This window comes from Triturus cristatus, chromosome 1_1, assembly GCF_964204655.1.
Source record: "Triturus cristatus chromosome 1_1, aTriCri1.1, whole genome shotgun sequence".
Taxonomy (NCBI): domain Eukaryota; kingdom Metazoa; phylum Chordata; class Amphibia; order Caudata; family Salamandridae; genus Triturus; species Triturus cristatus.
This window is the reverse complement of record NC_140579.1, coordinates 26,767,221-26,783,117: the sequence shown is the minus strand read 5'-3', so window position 1 is coordinate 26,783,117 and position 15,897 is coordinate 26,767,221. Positions and strand designations below refer to the sequence as shown.

Genomic DNA, 15,897 nt, shown 5'->3' with positions numbered 1-15,897 from the left:
TGATGTTTACTAACACTCTAGGTACCTGGCAGGAAGTGAGGCAATTACAGGAAGAAGCAGGAGATGAGAAAATTAAGCAGTGGGTAAAAGCAGGATGTGCACCAAGAGAGAAGGAGCATGTGTGGGTCTATCGGGATGGAAGACCAGTTAAGCCTGATAGCATGATGTCTGCCATGGCACGGATGTATCATGGTCAGGGACATATAGGGAGAGATGCTATAATCAGGTCATTTAAGCAGACATGGTACAATGCAAAATTCAGACTTGTAGCAGAAAGCCTAATATGTCAGCAATACAACCCTGGAAGAAAGACAATGGTGAGCCTAGGAACAATAGGTCGAGAAGGAGGGCCTTTTACCAGAATGCAAGTGGATTTCATTGAGATGCCTCCCTGTAACAGGTTGAGGTATGTTCTAGTTATGGTCTGTTTGTTCTCTAGATGGGTGGAAGCATTCCCTACAAGGAGAAATGATGGAATAACAGTGGCAAAATTACTTTTGAGGGAATTTATCCCTAGATTCGGATTCCCAGTAACCATTGAATCAGACCGAGGAAGACATTTCCATAATGAGATCATAAAATTGATTTGTGAAGCATTGAATGTACAGCAAAAACTACATTGTGCTTGCCGCCCAGAGGCTTCTGGTGTGGTGGAACAGATGAATGGTACTATCAAAAACAGGATCGGGAAAATGTGTCTAGCCACAGGTATGAAATGGCCTGATGTCTTGCCTCTGGTACTCATGACTATTAGATTAATTCCAGACAGGACTACAGGGTTGAGCCCCCATGAAATCATCATGGGTAGGGCGATGCGATATGTGCTCATACCAGTCAACAAGCTGATGCCTATAACTGATGACATGGTGTTGGATTACTGTAAAAGCCTTGCTGACGCAGTTCATTCTGTGTTTCATCAGGTTGGAGCGGATGCCACCACCCTTGAAAAGAAGCAAGCCCATGATCTGAGACCAGGGGACTGGGTAAAAATAAAAGTACACAGAAGAAGAAACTGTTTGGTTCCAAGGTGGGGAAAACCACGACAAGTTATCTTGACTACAACGGCTGTGAAGTGTGCTGGACTGAAAAACTGGATTCATGCAAGTCACACATTGAGAATTCCAAATCCAGTGGACAGCACAGAAAAGGAGTATTTTGACGAATCAGAATCCAGTACTGAATCAGATGACGAAGAGACAAAATCAAAAGAAAACCCTGAAAGGGGGGAATCCGAGCCAAGTCTAACTTTCGTTCCCAGAAGTATTTCCCTGAGAAGAAGGTTACAGATTTCTGATACTAGCTCAGACTCCGAGATTGAACAAGAAACTCAATGTTCTAGAAAAAGACAAGGAAAAGACAAAGAAAAAGACAGTGAAGAGACAATTAAAGAAATTGCTGAAAGAAAAGTTCTGAATGAAAGATTGAGAGAAATTCCACCTGAAATAACTCATTTAGATGGACAGGTGCCAGATACAGAGAGAGAGGGAAAGATTTCTGCGGAAGACCCCCGAGGAGGTGTAGGGAACTCCAACATCCAGTTAGAAGTAGGGACAAGTAGTCAGCAGGAAGATTGCGCGCCGAAGATTCGAGGAGGGACAGAAGTAGGGAAAACAAAAGAAGTGGTGGAAAAAGAGTTGTTGAAAGTAAAAAGCAAGTTGAAACAGAATCAGAGGAAAGGGAAGACGAGGTACCTGAAGGTCGAGTTCTAAGAAAGAGAGCTTGGAGAACTGAAAAGAATGATAAAGGTAGTAAACTGAAAAGAGCAGCAAAAGACAACGTTTGGCTGAATAAAATAAAAAGACTGAGATATCGACTGACATGAGTAAATTCACCAAGAGCTGAACAGGTGAATGAAGTAACGAGTCAGGAGAGATCAAAAGACGAAGAAAAGGTTGTAATTAAAGAAAGCAAAAGAACGAGGAAACCTAACCGGAAGTATAAGTCGCCAGAATGGACGTATGTGGCACTGCCTGAAGTAAAAGAAGAGGCAGATAGCCAAGGAAATCCAGAGGTGACTGTACTGGAAGTGGTTGAGGAGGACGAAGAATCGGAAATCCTGAGAGTTATCTTGTCCGATATTGGAGAAGAAGTGGATGTTCAGGACATTCTGTATTCAGATCACGAAGGAAAGGTGAAAGATGATGAGATGCCAAACTGAATGAGATAAAGAAGCTGCTAATGGAAAAACAATAAAATACGGTGAAAAAGACAAAAACTGGTAGAACCAAGTAGGTGCTTAGAGCCTAGGGTTAGGAAAACTAGTTGTGAAGTAGAAGAGGCTAAGTCAAAAGACACTGTCCATTTTAACAAAAATGGCAAACACAGATAGTAGAAAAAGTAGATGTACATTTCTGAAAAGATGGTGTAAAATGTGTTGTTGTTGTACAGGATTACTAATGCTTCTATGGAGTATACTTGCTCTCATGATCTAATTTAAGGTTACTATAGATACAATAGAAGGACATAGTGAAAACAAATCTAATATAGAAAAGATTCAAAGGGTAGATCCGACTAGAATAGATAGAAGCTATTTACATAAAGATAGGTCTATAACTGATTTTTCTAATAATGTATTTTCGAAATTATTGTATGAATATGTAAAGACAATGGACATAAGGGACTGCTACGTTTGTATGCAGTTACCTGCATCTGTATCGGAGGGAGTGACTTATCACCACCTTCCAGTAACTTATGGAATAACATGTAGCGTAATAGCTAGTTTATTTTATCAAACAGGGAAGTTAGAGTATTATTTTTCAGACGTTGATAACATATTCTCACAAGTACCATCAATGAACAAGCTAAACAAGGTAAAACCTGCAAAGGTATTAGGTGAATTTTTCTTAGAAACTAAAGAACTAACATTAGAATATATATTTAAAAACAATTTGACTTATAGTTTAAAGAAAGAAGAAAAGACATTCTTGGATATGGTTGAAGAAAGGAGATTGAAAATGCAAAGAAAGACATCTGAAGGAAAAGTTGAGAAGACAGTCTGGGATATAGAAATGGAAAAACACTTGAAAGGAGAAGCTTGTCCAACTATGGCTTTAGATTGGCCTCAGAAAGTGAAATTGTGTATTAGAAGGAATCAAACTGCATATGACAATTATTTTGCAGGTAATAGTGAGTGCCATGATACATACCGAATCATGGGTGGATGGGGATTTAAAGGTGGAAAAGATCCAGTTTTTCCTGGATTATACTTTATTTGCGGGAACAAGGCGTATTATCGTTTGCCAGACTATTGGTATGACACATGTTATGTAGGCCTGGTTTTCCCGAAGATTTTTCAAATGGAAAGAGGAGAAGATGGTGTACATAATTTAGGTTGTTATTTAGCACGTAGGAAGAGAGAATCTTGGTCAGAAATTGTGGGTGATATCTTTGGAGCATTGATACCAGCAGTGGGAATATCTTTGAATGCAAACAAAATTAGAATGTTTTCAACAGTAGTGGATCGCTTGTCAACAAGCAACGCTGGAGGATTTTTATTGGTAAACACTGAAATGGTTGCCATGCGTGCCATGGTAATGCAAAATCGACTTGCCCTTGATATATTATTGGCAAAGGAGGGTGGAGTCTGTGGAATGCTGAACGTTCAACATTGTTGTACTTACATTCCAGATGAAAGTAAAGATTTAAAAATCTATATTAAAAATATAGCTGAACTGCTTGACGAAATTGCACCACTGGAGGTTGAAGGTGATTAGGAAAAGATTGGAAAGAAAATATCTGCTATTAAGAATTTCTTAGTAAACCTAGGTAGTACCTTTTCAGGTAAAATCTTATTTCCATTAACATGTGTGATTTTCATAGTATTAATAATAAGATTAGGGTGTATCTGTCGTAAAAAGAATAAAAATCAGAAAAAGAGAAAATTTGAGGAGAAAAGATAAGAAACAAGAGAGGGAATTTGAAGAAATAGAATTAGAAGAAGTCAAGGAGAACATGTATAAAACAGCGAAAAGAGAAGAGACTGGGGAAACTGAGTTATGAATTAAAGCAAGAACTCACTTCCATTCCATAAAAAGAAATACAAAATTTTGATGGTGTGGTGATATAATCACCAAAGGGGGGATTGATGGAGCGGGTAGTACAACATTTTGTATACCCCCCCATTCTGCATGTTCATACTAATTAGAATAATCTATTAATTATAATACTATTAATGTGTTTGTGTGGACTTTAATCAACATTACTAAAGTATGAAACATACATGGGATTGCATTTTGCATGGCTAAAATAATTTGTAATTAACCTCTGTACGCATAATAATATTAGAAAATTAGAATATCGCACGATATATGTTGCTTCGTGACGTTATCGTATGTTGCACCAGATGACATCACTGGGTGAATATGAACGCTTTAAATGTCGCCATATGCTAGATAATTACAAGCACATAGGGGAATTAGTGAGGGTTTAACATTTTATTTGTTATTTCTATGTTTTAATTCCTTTTTGTGTTTGTTTTGCTTAAGTTATCCTTTGTGCCTAAAAGCAAGATGGCCAACTGACACACATGATGCGACGGCCACCATTCCACGAGGTTCCAGACCAAGTGCGCATGTGCCAAACCTCACGTACCAGTAGCCTCGAGATGACCCCACACTCTCTGTACCCAAGCAAGGTCACAACGGGACGCCTGCCAAGAGTTCTGACAATAGACATTTATAAAAACCAAATGGGACATGTAGGATGACCTAATATTCCGAACTGTGTGACACGTCACCGGATGATCCCAATTGAATGAACCCAAATTCTTTATTTTGCATCTCTTGAACCTTAATTCCCTTATAAAATGACGTTAGAATAGAGAGGTTTTGGTACGCTACTCTTTCTCGTACTGCCTTTTGCTGATGGAGACGACGGTGACGTGACGGCTGAGTTCCTGAATCTTTGACAGACTGAATTGCTGCCCAATTTCCTGATGAACTATGGACGATTGATAATTTATGGGCACTGATCGATATTTGCACGTCTCTGGTCCTTGACCCGATCTTTGGGACTGTAGCGTGCTGACGACTAAAATTGATGACTTAGATTACGGCCGATAGCCAGAATAGGTAAATATGGTGTTCTGTGATTTGTGTAATGATTAATAAATTTATTAGATGTAACTAAATTCTTGCTTTATTTAGATAAACAAAACTATTGATTAACCAGAAAATGTGTTTGGTTGGTTATTGAAAGGGAGTAGATTAGGAATTTTGGGTATGCTTTAGCTGGACTAAATCATTAAACTCAAAACAACTAATTTGATCCATCGATTACGTGAAAGGAGTTTCTTAATGTTAGGGTTTATGATATGTAGTGATAAGGGTATTAGGATTTAGAAGTGTAAATAATTTTCCCTCTATAGGTTATAAAGTATTCTTTTCATGTCAGCGCTTGGAAACAGTTATTCCTCCTGTAAGTGCAGGCCAGTGAGAAACTTAGTGTGAATGTTGGTGTTATGGGCCCCACCAATGATTGTATGAGTGAATGTGTTAATGTGATATTTGGTCTGTGACGAAGGGAGGATATACGATGTCTTGATTCCCTTTACCCAGGTTTTCCGCTGCATCAATCCCAAAGTATAAAATATCAAAACTTGAATTCAGATTAAGAAAGACCTTCATGTTCAGGTAAAAGGTATCCTACAGGTTATCCAGATCTTATACACTTGGGACCCGATTCACAAAGGTAAACTTAGACCAAAAGTCTTACTTTAGACCTGAAGTCTAACTTTAAACCTGAAGTTATAAGTTTAGATGTGAAGTCTAACTTAGACCAAAAGTCTAACTTTAATACTTTTCGGTATTTACAAAGGTAAGTTACTAAAAGTAATAGTAAAGTTACTTACTACTTGTCAAAATTACTAGTAGTACAGTAACTTGTAGTAACTTACCTTTGTGAATTCTGAAAAGTAGTTAAGTTAAGTTAAACTTTTGGTCTAAGTTTAAACTTTTGGTCTGAACTTAGACTTTAGGTGTACTGTAAGACTTTTGGTCTAACTTTACCTTTGTGAATTGGGCCCTTAAATTTCAGTTATCACAGGCGTCTTTCAGATTACCAGATATTATTTAGACAGCAAAGTATCCCTCAGGCTACATAGACTTTAGGAATCGAACAACTGAACTACCCATACAGTTATTCAGATTTTAGGAGCTCGGACAGCAGAGCTATCCCCCAGATTACTCAGATTTTATATCCTTGGACTTCTGCCAGCAGAGCTATCCCGCGGATTACTCAGCTTTTACCTGCTCAGGCTTCTGACAGCAGACCTGTCCCTCAGTTTCCCTAGCTCAACACACAGTAATTATCCCTCAGGCAACACACATCCTTCTCTGACGACTCGATTGCGACACTCGCAGCCCTGCGGTCTCTGATTCAACAGGCAGGTCACCAAGGAGGACAGATTATTTGGTGCTGTTGCGTGGGCCCCCCACATGTTCCTTCTGGCCAGTGTTGCCCACCTCCCTCCAAGCAATCCTTCTTCTGCGGATCCCAGGGTGCCTTGCTGCGTTAATAGGCACCAGCGACTTCTACGTTTATGCCTACTGAACTAACATGGCTTTCGCGTCCGCTCTTTGTTGCCGTTGATGCCACTTGATGTTTGGTCTTTGCTCCACATCTAAATTCTCATTACCTTCTTTCCTTCCTCCCACCCCCTTCCTTACCCCTATGGAACCTGCTCCTTCACAGGTGAAGATCCAAGGGCAGAATAAAGAGATGCTGGCGGCCGCCTGTCAGATGTTCCTCGGGAAGTCATTGAACGAGGTAGCCCACATCTCGCTGGAGACGCTGGAGGGCCACCAAAGAGCCATCATGGCCCACATGACCGTCGAGGTAAGGCCTTCTGTGGCTGCTTGTGAGGCGTCCCACCCACTCTGTCCATCTCCTCCACCTGCTCTGTTTCATGGTCCATAGCAGGCCCTGTGCGGTGGAACCACCTCTCTGTTTTACTTCTTATCATTGGGTGTCTCCAAGGCTTGTATGTCCCATCATCAACGACCGTAAAGTGGGAGCGCAGAGGCGGCTCTGGAACGGGGCACAGCTCGGTCGGTGTAGGTTTCAGGGCTGTTGATGTGAGGGATCTAGAGGTGCATAGCCTCTTGCCACTGAGAACACGGGACTCGATTACCACGAAGGAGCAGTTGCGTGATGATCATACAAACAGATGAGTGTGGATTCACAAGCATCAATCGATCAATCAAACATTTGTAAAGTGCGGCACATCACGCGTGAGGATCTCGAGTCAGTGGAGCTGTAGGCTGCTGTGTGGTGGTTTGTTCATTCAAACATCAAGGTCTTGAGTTCTTTCCTGAATTGCTGGAGCGACGGTGCAGTTCTGATGTGCAGGGGGAGGTTATTCCACTCCTTGGCTACCAGGTGCGAGAAGGAGCGTCCTCCGTGTTGGTTTGGCAGATCCACGGGTATCTGCGAGGGAGAAAAGAGCTTACTGCAAGTGCATGTTAATAAGTGCATCAGGAATGGTTAAAAGAAATCTCAAACCCCTCACGCTACCATTTCCCCAAATTTTCTAAAGGGCCTGGTTGGGATAGCCATTTGTATTCTCTTCCATGTGGGAGGGTGGGTTGGAAATATAAGCAGAATAACTCTGGTTCATAGATCAGTAGGTTCTTCGAACCTAGAAGCCGAGACTGTGTGGGTCACTGTGGGCTTCCAGACCACTCATGTCTGCTAGTCTCCTGCAAACATCTCCCCCGTGAGCTTAGCCTGGTCTCTAACCTTAACCCATTGACATGACATCCTCTCTGTCCATCCCCCGTCTTCTGTAAATGTGCTTCATCCTTCTTCCCTGTTGGTTTTGTTCCCTCACCTTTTCTTGGTCCTCTCTCTCCAGGAGATCTACCAGGACCGGCAGAAGTTCTCGGAGCAGGTTTTCAATGTGGCATCATCGGACCTGGGGAACATGGGCATCAGCGTGGTCAGCTACACTCTGAAGGACATTCACGATGACCAGGTAGGGAGGTGGCATCTTTGCCTACAGTGGGAAGAGGGTGTCTAGTAATGGACACTGCCCAGCCATCAGTGTAGATCATGCTGGAGGCACCTGATAAGAGGTTCTTGGGAGGCAGAGGGCGAGTGTTCTTCATACCCATATTACCTGCACACGCTCAGGGACATATACATATTACCTTTCCCCACCTCTCTCGTGATTATCTGTGTTATATTTTACTTATATTTCTATCTCTCTTCATACCCATGCCAAGGCACTCAAGCGATTTGTGGGCAGGAAGTATTCTGCTCTGTAGTTTGTGCTTGGTTGGAAGTGTGGAGGCTGGCAGTGTGGGTTCTGTGGTAAGCTTTTTGTGTTGTGTGTGATGGCCGGAATGGGGCTCTTACCTTGTCATTTGTTGCTGCGTTGAGCGTGTACTACATCAAAGAGGAGGATGGAGGGTTCAAGTTTTCTATTAATGCTGTGTTTAGCTGGAAGGATGCAGTTTGCTAGTCTGGCCTGTGTGTGACATGTTTCAATGCCATGTGTACCAAGCAATGGGTTATTTTCCTAGTGTCTCTGTGGTCACATATCTGCTCGAATGCTTGGAGAGGAGCGATAGTTAGTGAGAGTGTGACCATGCCATACCCTCCTTTTGGGAAGTTTTGGTTCTAGATCTTGGAGGACAGCATGCAGTTTCCTGTTCCAGTCACACCCTTCTTGTGATGCTGAATGGTTATGATTGTTGGGTTGGTTAGGAAAGTTCTCCGGCCCCTCTTCCCCACCTCAATATCTATTTCCTTCCATCAACTGTGGGGTAGACAGAATAATATTATGGCATAAAGGATCTCCTCCCAGTGGTATAAGATGTTCATCTTCTGTTCTGGTTTCATCTTCGGATCCTGCTCAGCAGACAGTGGGGGCCCTACTATAGGTCTTCCCTACCAAAAAACAGGGAGTGAAGGAAAGAGCAGGGCCCCTTGCATGCACCCTACATCTGTGTGGATTACTTGCCCCAGCCCCTCTAACACTTAGAATGTTTGTATCACGCTGGTGAGCTGACAATCCAACCCTCTCCTCCTTCCAGGAGATGTATTCCAGTTCCCCCAATGTGACCAAGTGAAAGAACCATCATTGTGATCTCCAGTCCGTAGTCTCCGCTCTTTTTCCGCATGTCTAGCAAAAGTACCTAGATTTAACAGGGCCAGACTAGGAAGTAGATCTTTTTGTTATGCTGCCGCAAAACTCTGGAATAAGCTTCCACCCACAATCAGACAATGTAGTACTTTGTCGCAGTTTAGGAAAAGGATCAAAACATGGCTGTTTCCTAGAGATTGATCCTACCACTCCTGAGTACCGCTCTTCCTAGGCTCCACTATACTTTCTTCCCTCCCGTTTTGTGTTGGTATGTGTTCACGTATCTTTAGCGCCGAGGTACCCGTGGGGTGTTTGTCGCGCTCTACAAATACTGTATACAATACAATACAATCTGTTTATCTTTTCCAATGCCTTCTTTCTAACAAGATGAAAGCACCAGGGATGGAACTCCAGCTTCGGTGCAGCTGGGACCCCCTGTCTGTTATTACACAGACCACCAGTTTCTTCAGGCGTAATCAATTTTCCATAATCCACCCGGTGATGGATGCCATGTCTGTAAACTTGGTGCCAGGAATGTGTCTCTCACACAAGACAGTTTATTTATTTTGCCTGATTTTACCACCTTCTTGTGTTCCAAGTGGTCTTGGGGGACTCTCAGCTTTGGTGGGAGAGGTTGATCATTTTGCTGTCTATTTGGAGAAGGAGGTTCCACTGAAGCATAATGTTTTGTAGTGTTGGATCAATAGTAGGGTGCTTTGGGTCTAGAGTGAAGAGTTCAATTGTGGGAGAATTTTGCGAGTTTTACTGGGATGAAGTTTGGAGCGCAGCTGTAGGTGGGCAGGTAGGTGATGCATAGTGGCTTGAAGAGCAGCATCCGGCAACGAGTAGCCAGTGAAGGTCTATGGTATTGTGATCACACAGGCAGATATGTAGTAGATATGGCTACCGCATTTTGGATTCTTTGATATAGGAAGAGTGGGGCTGGGTGTGATGGTACTAGGTAGATGGTTGAATGAAGCTTCTGTGGGAACCATAGGTGTAGGAAGATGCATTGAAGAGTTGGTCCAGTGTAGAAGGCACTTCTTATAACTTGGTTCACTTCAGGGACTACTTCTCACTTGCCAATCCTATATTTGCTCATTTCCTGCCCCACAACCCTCTCTCCGAGGATTGCTTGAACTCTCTCAGCTGCTGTTTACGTATTCCTTCTTTTTGCCATTCTCTAAGGATTACCTGCACTCGCTGGGAAAAGCCAGGACGGCACAAGTTCAGAAAGATGCCAGAATGGGAGAAGCAGAAGCAAAACGTGATGCAGGCATTAAGGTGAGACCATCTGGGTGCCGTGGAAATTGAGCGTGGGCAAACCTGTGTCTAGATATATTGATCTTTGAAAATAGCAGGACACATCTCCCTCAGACCATCTTACCTGCCTCCCACAGCGCCATCACCACTTCTTTTTTCGTCTAATTTTGTAATATCGTCTGATGTCTGCGATCTGTGAGCTAAGCCTTCTTTTTAACCCTGGCTCGCTTACTTCCTCCATTCCATGGTGACATTACGGATTTCTAAATGATGTTCTGAAGTTACTGACTACCCTAAAATGACCCCGGAGAGAAAGCGCACACATGGTTCACAGAGACATGATCTCAGTAAAAAAGAAAGCACAGGAGCATAATACTTGTCAGTCTAACCTGAGGACATACCCTGTTTTGAATAAAATTAGGACGCAATCCAGATGTATCCCTTTTTGAACTTCTGACAAGCAATTCTGATATACAGATAATTTGAATGTGTGCATTCTAGGAGTTGTACTAGGTGCTCTAGCAAATGTCTTAGGTGCTTTGAGCTACAGTGTCAAAGAGCTGGACCCAAGCCACTCACCCTACTGCCTCCTTTTTGCTTCTTCCCACTGACAGTCCTGTGTCTACACAGTTTCTAGTGTTGACCACTCTTGAGACAAACCTTTTCTGCTCATGGTTGGGTTGGTCCCTCTTCTAATCTCCGCTCTCCTCCTTCCCTTTTCAGGAAGCAGGTCCCTCTTCTAATCTCTGCCCTCCTCCTTGCCTCTTCAGGAAGCAAGTCCCTCTTCTAATCTCTGCCCTTTTCCTTGCCTCTTCAGAAAGCAAGTCCCTCTTCTAATCTCTGCCCTCCTCCTTGCTTCCTCAGGAAGTAAAGCCCTTCTTCCAATCTCTGCCCTCCTCCTTGCCTCTTCAGGAAGTCAATTCCCTCTTGTAATCTCTGCCCTCCTCCTGGCCTCTTCAGGAAGTCAATTCCCTCTTCTAATCTCTGTCCTCCTTGCCTCTTCTGGAAGCAAGTCCCTCTTCTAATCTCTGCCCTCCTCCTTGCCTCTTAAGGAAGGTAGTCCCTCTTCTAATCTCTGCCCTCCTCCTTGCTTCTTCAGAAAGCAAGTCCCTCTTCTAATCTTTGCCCGCCTCCTTGCCTCTTCAGGAAATCAAGTCCCTCTTCTAATCTCTGCCTGCCTCCTTTTCTCTTCACGAAGTCAAGTCCCTCTTCTAATCTCTGCTCTCCTCCTTGCCTCTTCAGGAAGCAAGTCCCTCTTCTAATCTCTGCCTTCCTCCTTGCCTCTTCAGGAAGCAAGACCGTCTTCTAATCTCTGCCCTCCTACTTCCCTCTTCAGGGAGCAAGTCCCTCTTCTAATCTCTGCCCTCCTCCTTGCCTCTTCAGGAAACAAGTCCCTCTTCTACTCTCTGCCCTCCTCCTTGCCTCTTCAGGAAGCAAGGGCCATGCAGGAGAAGGTGTCGGCACAGTACATCAACGAGACCGAGGTGGCGAAGGCCCAACGGACTTTGAGTTGAAGAAAGCATCCTATGACATCGAGGTGAACACTAGGAAGGCAGAGTCAGACCTGGCCTACCAGCTGCAGGTGAGGAACCTTGGCAGGAATCAAGGGAGAGGCTGAGAATATGTGATTGAAGCCAAGGATGAAGCACCGCGGTGGGGGGAGAAGGCTGGAGCCCCCGGAATGTTTTGTTTTGGGGCTGTAAGTCAAATGTTATCAATCCCTGTGTGAGAAAGCGTTCATGGAAATCCCTGTGTGCCTTGTGACCCTCAGCTCAGTATTATCACACTACAGCCAGTAATGAGGAAGATAGCTCTTTGGAAACCTGTGCTTGACTTCAGTCTAGCAGTGACACAAGTCTAACGCTTCCCAATCTAATAGTAATTTGACAATATGTAGGTCCACAGTTTAACACCAGACTCAAAAGTATTTCTTAAAATGATTTAAAATTAGTGTTCAAGGCTTGTGTGGCTAGCCATCTAATGTTGGGTCCAGATCTGTGCAAGATGTTTTGCAGCATGAATCCTTTTCTGGATTCATATGCTGTGCATTTTTCCGCAAACTAGTGGTCGGGTCTGGAATAGTCTTTGTTTCTTTGGGTTTTTTTTGTTGCTTTTTTTGATTGGGGCAGCGTCGACCACCATTTGGTGCTAGGTCCATCCCTTGTGTGTCGTCAGACTGTGCCCCGGAAGTTCCTGTGTGTGGTAGCCATCTTCAGATTTTTTTTTTCCATTGTTGGGTCTGGAAGCAAAGCAAGATACTCTGAAGTTTTGGATGAAATCCACAAAAGAATCAAGAAATGTGAGTGAAAAAAACATGAATCATTGACTGAGAAGACACTGGATATGGAGAAAGACCTCTGGACACCATTCCGTAGGGAGACCCCAACGGAGCAACAACGCAGATGGATCAAAACCGGCGCAGTAGTGGCCATGGAAAATACCTCTTTCCAAATTCTGCCCAAAGTGCCACCACAAGTTTGCACAGTGCGATCCACACAACGTTTGTAACCTCTGCCAGCTGAGGGATCACAAGGATAAAGACTGCGAGGGCTTACGCAGTGTTCATGTCGAAGACACTCAAGGTACGCCGAAAGCAGAGGGAGGACCATTACGAAGTCATGGTCCAAAGCCAGAAACAACCATCGCTGAGGGACTTCAGCCTCTTAAGTGATGAGGATGATCAGGGAGTGCCCGCAGAATCGACATACAGGAGTCACACATCGAGATCCTCGAAGGGGACACCGAGAAGAGGCGTACCATGAAGAAGGCAACAAAAGACACAGAAAAGAAAACAGACAAGGTAGGAAACCGTCAACCGTCGGAAATCAAGGGCCATGAAAAGAAGGCACAAAAATCAGCCCAGGTGTAAGAAGATGGCCTGATATATGCTGTCCACTAGTTCTAGTGGGCACCTTGTATCAGTCCAAACAACCCTTTATGGTGATAGGTTAAAGACAACCTTTATTGAAAGCTATCCTAATGGTAGCTATGGAGAGCAGCCTTCAGGCTAAGTCTTGAAGGAATGTAAAGCAGCTTGTTTTACCAGTCTATAATCTCTTGAATGATCAAATGAAAGGACAACCACACCAGGTATATATTTAAAATATATGTATTTAGGTTAACACACACCCCTCTAGTCTCTTTATGAGATTGGAGTTCGAAGTACTTAAGTTACAAGATAGCAATCATCAGTAATAGCACAAATACACGTTTGGGCCCTAGGGGTGTACCAAACCATATACCAAAAAAGTGGTATAAGAACCACGACTTAACTAGACACAAGGCCTAGAGCCTGTAGAATCGCTGGCCCCCAAGGAACCACCCAAGGTAGTGACACAGGGGACCCACGGGGACTGTATGCAGTGTGAGAACACAACCGTGGGTTCCCGTTATCTTTTATGGGCAATGTCGCGGTTGGAAATTTAAAGATTAGGGACACTTCTAATCGAGTCAGGACCAAACCCTTTTGGACTTAAGAAGTTCTAGGGCCAGCACCCACGTGAGCAACAGTTTACTCGAGTTACCTCACCCAGGGAAGCCGGGTGCATAGGTGTCTTTTGCTGTCGGGTCGGGTCATCGATTTCAATAGAAGCCTGCAAAGAACTGCTGCTGCCGTGAAGAGGAGAAGTGTCCAAAGAGATCCAAGCCCGGATCTAGGATGGAAGGAACCTGAAAGCAGAGGGGACAGAGACTGAGTCACTTGCCAGTGACCGAGAGCAGGATGGGCCAATGCCCACAGATGTTGGGTGCTTCAGGTGAGTTGATGGGTGTCTTGACTCTTCAGCCACAAGGTCCAGGAGGCGTTGACAAAGTCCATGAGCCGGATTCGAGCTGTCCCATGAAGTCTGTCGAGGGGTCACGGTTCCACATCACCCACGATAGCCATGGGCCTCAGCTTTGCTGTGGACTCAGGGTAGCCTTGGGGAGGTCTGGAAATCCACCTCTGGTGATGCAAACACTTCAGCGTCCGGCGGGAGCTTCAGCGATGCAGACCGGTCAGTTGCTTCTTTGGTGCCTGCCAAGCAGGGGAGTCATTCCTTGACCCCAAGGGAAATTTCTTAATTCTTCTAGTTAAAGTAGAATTTCGAAGGTCCAGGATATATGTTGGAGTTTCGTCCAGGGTAATCTAAAGTCCTAGGGACTGGATTCCTATACTTATAGTAAGTTTAGGGGATGGACTACCTCTAAGGCCCCACCTATGGGCGGGCTTGGAAAGAGGGGTGGTTACACCCATTTCCTTTGTCCAGTTTCACGCCAGAGCAGGGGTAGGTAGCCCCTGCAACCGGTTTGAAGTGGACTATGCACAGGGACACCAAGTGTGCCCCCAGTGCAGGACTTCAAAGCATCAGAGAGTGCTCCCGCCCAGCCCCAATACACATCTGCCTGTCCGGGGAGGAGGCTACATCTCCCTTCGACAGGAAACCTATTGTCCAGGCCTGCCCTGCCGGAGTTTCGGTCAGCAGCAGGAGACCAGACCCGTGTCTGTGGCAGAGGCATCCATTTTGTGATGCCAGGGCTCAGGAAAGTCCTACCGGGTTTAGCCAGTGTGAACATGTCTCTCCCTCTAGAAGCGTGGAATGCTACCCCCGCCGCCAGAATTAGCGGGGGGGGTTTGCATTCCAAAGCATTTGACACCAAACACGACATGTTTTGATGCAGCCATTCCAAAGTTAGCATTTACCTCGAGGTTATAATGCACTTAAGAGTATATGGTATGGCTGTATCACAGAACAGCCATAAGGAAGTTTTTCCGAAAGCTGCAGAGGGGCTCAGCTCATGCTTGGGCACCCTGTCACACTAAACCAAGCACTCTGCTTTCAGGATTGTCAAGGCCTGCCATAGAAGTGGCTTATAGGTTTATATGTGTCTGTATAATGGTAGTGATATAGGTAGCCTATACCACAGTAAGGGGTGCAAGCACGCCCTTACCCAGGGGTGGCATAATGCATGCTTCAGCCCCTGGTAGGCCTCTGAGGTACCTATGCCCTAGGTACATAGTATACTAGGGGCTTATAAGGCACTCCAGAATCCAATTAGATATGTACCTAATGTACATGCAAACCATTTTAGAGAGGAAGCAGCTAGGCTGTGGTCCTGATTAGCAGGGCCACAGCCAGACTAAGGTCGAAAAACAGTGAAACACCAGCAAAAAGTGGGGGTACCCATGTGAAGCAGATCCTACTCTCCTACACTATCGAGGAAAACGACGACCGAGTGTCGACTCCGACTAAGAGAACCCCACGGATCCCACACCAGGGTTACCGACAAGGGAAGATCATCAAAACCGACGGAGGCAAGCCCTGAACAAGAGGCCACGAAGGAAAAGCCCACACACTCGGAGCCAGAAACCACCACACCCAAGTAGAGGATCTCACCGGCCTCAGATGCCGAAAGGGGCCTCGAGGTGGAGAAAAAGAAGAGACTCCTCCAAGCGGAAATGGTGGCACTCCTTCAAAGGAAGAAGGAGTTCAACGAGGCACTGAATAAATTTAGAATTCCCGCTAAATTCGCCAGTGCCGCCAAAAACGCCAAAGAAGAGAAAGATATCC

At 44.5% G+C, this 15,897-nt stretch overlaps 1 pseudogene across 1 annotated transcript in view; it reads left to right on the top strand.

Annotated features, from left to right (window-relative positions):
• The window catches only part of LOC146869211 (flotillin-1-like), a 97,740-nt pseudogene extending 84,721 nt beyond the window's left edge, over positions 1-13,019 (top strand). Inside the window, exons 3-7 of the transcript XR_014970332.1 lie at positions 6,691-6,834; positions 7,853-7,972; positions 10,274-10,369; positions 11,779-11,930; positions 12,813-13,019. The product of XR_014970332.1 is annotated as a flotillin-1-like (transcript). The remainder of the gene's footprint in view (positions 1-6,690; positions 6,835-7,852; positions 7,973-10,273; positions 10,370-11,778; positions 11,931-12,812) is intronic.
• The last annotated feature ends 2,878 nt before the right edge of the window (positions 13,020-15,897 follow it).